This window comes from Pagrus major, chromosome 13 (assembly GCF_040436345.1).
Source record: "Pagrus major chromosome 13, Pma_NU_1.0".
NCBI classification, from domain to species: domain Eukaryota; kingdom Metazoa; phylum Chordata; class Actinopteri; order Spariformes; family Sparidae; genus Pagrus; species Pagrus major.
In genome coordinates, this window is record NC_133227.1 from 13409614 (window position 1) to 13416052 (window position 6439).

Consider the following 6439-nt stretch of genomic DNA (forward strand, 5'->3'; position numbering starts at 1 on the left):
ACCGCCATTCCGACATTAGGCCCTAATTGTCGGAATGGCAACACTTAAACCTTTAATTAAACGTCCCATCATTCCGACATTTTTTGCCTCCTAAGGTTGGAATGGTGGTATTTATTTCTTTTTTAAACGTGTTGCCATTCCGACAAATCTTTCAAAAGGGTTAGGGTTAGGGTTAGGGTCGGAATGCCGGGATGAAACTTTGTCGGAATGTTCGCATGTTGGAATAGTGGTATGTCGGAATGGTGACATGTCAGAATAGTACAATGTCGGAATGGCGGTATGTCGTAATGGCGGTCTGTCGGAATGGCAGCATGTAACCACATAACTGCCTTTGTAAAGAGGTTTTGAGAAACATTTAGAGCATAATGCAAGCTCTCCAATTATAGAACTATGACTGAACTATTAAATACATTAGTTTGTTTGGTTTGTGGGTGGGGTTCTGCTGGGGAAATTTAGACTCAAGACCCTTAGTATGTCTAAAATCCTGGCCACAACTTTAAACTCCTGACCAAATGTTCATTCTTTGCCAGTTGGTCCGTCTTGTCATATTCTGGGAGATCAGCTACCTCACAACAGCCGCTGTTTGTTTACAGAACTGGATGGGATTGATGGGTTCAAAGCCCACTCATGTAAACCTTAAGACTGTGACACAGATCCTATAAGGTGTTCAATCCCTATGAGTGTGTGTGTGTGTGTGTGTGTGTGTGTGTGTGTGTGTGTAAGATGGCAACTTTTAATATACTGTATGATTCATGCTGCATGTTTTGGACTTACAGTAGCTCCCAAATTTTGCAGTTATCCAAATGTATATGTCCTCCACCTCAAACAAATTGTATATATTAATTCAATATTTCAACCTAACCTCTTAAGATCAGTTGTGTAACCTGTGACACCAATCTGTCATGGTTTGTTCAGATGAGCAGAACATCCTATGCTGGTGTGTTATTACAGTTTTTTAAGTTCATTAGGTCTTTGACATTTCGTACTGTGTGCATCGCTAAGTTTAGAGTAAAGCAGTGGGTGGAGCGGTCAGTGTGGTGTTAACAGCAACCACTATAGATTGTCACTAATGATCTAATTAAACATATGCAGCCATGGTACAGCTGTGAATGTACTCTCTTCCAACAACAAGCCAATGTTATTGTAATTTTAATTTTCCATTTTGTGATTTATTTTCTTATTACAAAAGGTGCACTCTGTAGTTTTACGGAAGACATTTTAATGAGAAGAGAAAGATCTTCACTGACTGATGTTTGTATGCCTGAACAAACTAAATAAACAAACTCTCTTGGTTGTCACGACTGATTAAAGTGAATAAACAAACTGACCTTAAAGGACAACACAATTTCATATTGTTTTACTTTGTTTATATGTGGCGGACCTTGCCACCTTTCTAGATTCAAACAGTGTTCTTGGGACCTTATTTTCCTCTGAGAACAGCTTGTTTATTCAGTTAAGAAAAAGTCAAATATTTCTGAGTTTGTACTATTACCTCATTAATATTGTAAATATTAAAATTACGAGTTTGAATTTCTTCTTCAAAACTACACAGTGCCCCTTCAAACATTAACATAAAAAAAAATCAAGAAATAGTAGTTATGTGCTTCATCTGACTGTGATACATTAAAGAAAGTTAGAAAGCAGTTAAATTATTGGAAAACAGGATTATTATTTCTATATATGAACATTAATTGCACTAGTAAGCAAACAAACCTATTTAAAAAGCAGATTTCATTCCATGTATAGAAACACAATGTGCAGCACAGAGTGTGAGCTGCCATGGAAGCTGCAGCAACAAAAACTATGTGGATAAAACAGCCAATTAACAATCACACACTATCTAGATATTACATTTACAGTTGTGAGCAGCCAACACAATGCAGGAAGACTGCATGTAAGAAACCTAATGACTCTTACAAAGAGGGAAAGTTGTTCTCAGTTTTGTCTCGTTCTCCAGCGAGACCATTTCAGATCCTTGTCAACAACAATAACTTCACCAGTCCCTCCCACAGGGCACACACACACTTTCCTCTGCATCCCAGCTCTTTTAAAGCTGCAGGGACTAGACTAAACCTAAAATGTCCAGGAGTCGAGAAGATGATTTATCTTACCAGTGTGAAGCAGAACAGGTTCATGTTTGAACGTCCGTGCCAAAGATCTGGATGGAGCCAAGTGAGACAAGCTGCACACTGTGGCCTCACACACTTTCACACACCCTCACCCTCCCGCTCGAACCCACACACCCTAACACACCCCTGTGATGCAAAAGCTCACGCTGCCCCCATGCTGTTTTACAGACCAGTGGCCTAATCCTAGCTTCAAATCCCTCACATAATCCAATAGATGCAGTGAGCCATCGCTGTCCAACACTGGGCTCAGAGGGAGCCGGGCCACCGTGACAACGAGACAATAAACAACACAGGCCGGATTTGTTTGGCATGTGTCTGAAATGATTATGATAATGACTTGATCGAGATTAAGTAATCACTAAGTGAGGTTCAACTTCTGGTGACTGCGGTGACTGAGGGAAAAGATTGATTTACTAATGACTTTGAATTAAAAATGAGTTACTATGAGGGTTTTGTCACGTGTTAACAATGTGTTTCGGACACATGTTGAAGCCAAGGTTTACATAATAGACTTTGTAACCCGTCCAGGACCGTCAATCACACGTCTTCCATTATTTTGTAAAAAGAAAAAGAAACAAAGCTTGATTTGACAGTCCCAGTTAGTTAAATTAGTTCTATGATGGAAAAATGAATATACTGGATATCTATCAGACAAAGTAGTGTACAGATTACACCGGTTTATCCCACAGTATTAGAGATCAGAGCATTTCAAACAATGTGTGTTCCCTCAAGGAAGCTGCCGAGACATTTACCTGTTCTCTAAGTGGTGAGACTTGAGGAAATGTCTGTGTTTCACTCCGATAAATCCCATAAATCTTTAAATACAAACCTCTTATTACAGTCACTCCTTTTCATCTACTCTGAGGATAAACATCACTTTAAGTCTTGAGCCTCCAGTTCTTATTCTCTCCAGGCGGTGGTCCCAGCGAACAGGCTTCACAAAATAATATTATTACAATTATTATTGATGTCAGGCTCAATGTTAATCTCCTCTTGAAGGCCCCCTCCCCCCTCCATTCCTCCGCGGTACAGTTGTCTACACCTTCTCCTGCCCCGCTGTCTTTTTGTCTCTCATCCAGAGATAAAGAAGACCTTTCATGTTGTTGTGATCACAGCCTCGCTGCAGAATTAGGTCAGAGAATGAGAACAGTGTTTCTGTGGTAATAAGGAACAAAGATGCTACTTATATTTTACTCAGGAGCCCTACTCTTATTTATCCAACAGTGGGACTTAGATTTCCATCTCTTTGTTCCTGCAGTGAGGATTTACTTTGACTAAAAATGACATTTTATTGATGCAAATTAAATCTGTAAGAGTAATATTCCCAATAAAAATAATAGTGCTTCAGTTATTTCTAGTTGCCGCATCAGAGCTGGTAACATGTCATGAGAACACTTACATTTTGAGTCCTTACTCACACATCAGCAGTGCATTTTCATAAGGTTAGGGACAGATTTAAAAAGACTGATCAAAACCAAAGCAGCAGAGGCTGACATACCTGCCCCTGACATGTGTCAGAGATTCAAATACATCCCATAATGAAACATAATAGACCAGACCATATCCACAAAGCGGCTATTTTCCTTCGAAGACACATGATGTGATGCTGCTGTGTTCCACGCTGCATGGCGTGAAAAAAAGTCTGACGAATCCAGCAACTCAGTATCATTTCAACCTGGAACACAGCAGTGCGATATTTAAGCTTCCCACCTGGAGAGAGACGTCAAAGAAAAATGTCTGCTGTGTGAATCTGGTCTATAGCATCTGATGGTGATAATGATCATCAGGGTAATTTTTTAAAAGAATTTAACTTTGCATGAGCATTACTCTCTTATTAGAATATATTTTACATTTATTGCAATAGAATGGTGCTGGAGTCAATGGGTTTTCAGCTAAATGCCTGAAATAAGGTCCCTGGTAAACACAAGCTCAGGAAATATTCACGTTTCGATCCACAAATTACTATCAATAAATACTCATGGATTTTAAAGCATTTCCATGAGACAACAGAGGTTGTTGGGGACATAAAACGTCATCACGGTAAACACAGTGACTCGTCTGCTCACTAGTCCGTCCTTCCAACTTGTAGATTGATCAATTTATAGTAAAGTGTGTAAAGAATGGTGTAGTATGAAGCTTAGTGGTAGTGAGGATGAAGTCATGCGACTGCAGTGTAGTTCGTGAAGCCTAACATTAGCTTTTTACTTCTGCTGATTGCATTTATGCTTCAAAGCCATTAAAGTGGTGTTCATCTGTGAAGATTTACTGCTGAACAAAACATCACAACAGGTATCATAAGCTTGCCACAGAGAATAATCCAAAATCCAATCAAAAAAACTGTCACATTAGTTTTCTTTTTTCTCTTTTTTACTGGGTTAGTTCACTGAGTATGAAAGCTTTTCATCTGGAACGCTTCACACTCACCCAGTTTCACACATTCACACCTGGAAACTGTCCAGTACAACCTGAGTCAGATCTCTCACCACACAGTTGGGGGTTAAGTGCCTTGCTCACAGGTACCTCAGCAGTGGTAATGATTGTTTCTGTAACCTTTCACTGCAGCTTATTGCAGCTCATCTGGTTTCAGTCACAATCCTCTAAGTAGCTATTAGTGCTGCAGCATATTAAAATGTTATGGCTGCATATTTAATATGTTATGGCTGCTGCAGCTGCTGGATTGTGACCACTGCTGCAGAACATCTGCCACAGTCAGAGGTACGACAACAGAGCTGGAGTGGAAATCCTCCTCCGGTTTCATGCCTTTAAGCCCTTTGTAGCACAGTTTGATTTGGGATATCTTGTTGATTTGTACCTAATTCAACCTGATTGAGCCATTGTGAAGACGCAGCTGAAGTATGTCTGATCCCAAAATATCCCAAGGGTGCACTTTGGATTTCAGAACCAGACGTCTTTAGGTGGCCGCAGAAAAATCTTGCTCTTGGCATAATTGTGGAGTTTTTGAGATAATCATATGTTGTTGATCTAGTTTAGTTTTTAAGGGCTTCCTGGAAAGATAGATGTAAATAGATATCCTCACAAACATCTGATGACTTTAAAATAAAATAAAAAACATTAAGAATGCATTTCTAACATTTTCCCCAGCACTACATTCCCATGCAGTGTAAGGTTTTTTGATCATATCCAGTTGTCAATATGATAATTGTTGTGTTTTATTGCATATTTGTAATGATAACTATACAAATATAATTTTCAGTATCTAATAAGATAAATCTATGGCGACACTGCTAGTAATGGTGAAAAGTATTTAATACATTTTAGCACAGTAATATTTGTAGACTTTAACCACCTCAACATGATCACGAGGACATCGGGAGGCTGCAGCCAAATGATTAGTTGAAATTTAAGTTAACAGGAAAAACTCCACAAAATTATTGTTTCTGAGTACAAGTCAGAATGGATCATGATCAAAACCATAAAAAGAAGATCCATCACCTTAAAAAGAAGGTCAAGCTGTTGGCTCACCAAGCAGCTACTTTTTTTGTTTTATCTATTTTTTAAGAAGAATCTTTACTGGTCACAGACAATCATATAGTACTGAGACAAACTTCTTCTATCTCCTAATCCATTTCTGAGGACATAGATGTCATTAACATGATGGACGAGTCCCTACCACTTTTTTTTTTAAATGCCTCGCTTTGTCCCCGTGACTTTTTAAAGGCATCGTTTGTTTAAAAAAAGATGTATTTTTTATTTCACCTTTATTTTACCAGGAAGTCCCATTGTGATCAAGATCTCTTTTACAAGAGAAACCTGGCCAAGGTAACAAAATAGCAACATGCCTCATTCACCACATTCCCAACGATGCCCCTTCAATTCATCAATAGATGTAAATGTGACTAATTCATTTCAGATCTCTTTTATTCCATGATCAGGGTGCATTGTATGAAAATGCAGTTTTCCCTAAATCTGACAAAACCATGGGTACATTCAAAAAATGTGTTACATGTTCTGAAAAACCAAGAAATGTCGATAAACAAATGACAACAGCTGACTGACATGCATTGTTCAATTGAACGTGGTAGCTGTAGATGTGATGCATATGGATGACTGGTACTTTGTTTGGTAAACATTGCATTTTATGCTGAATATTTTAATTTTAATGCACAGTTATGCAATTTCTTCCTGTTGTAATTATCTGCTCTGACCTCATACTGACCTCCACATTACATTGCCTAGGATCACATCTTGAAGACAATTCGAAAAAAGTCTCTTCACCTGAGCCCTCATGTCCCGACCACTTTTCAACACACAGTGACACACTTCTGAGGAGCAGTGGACAGCCACCATAC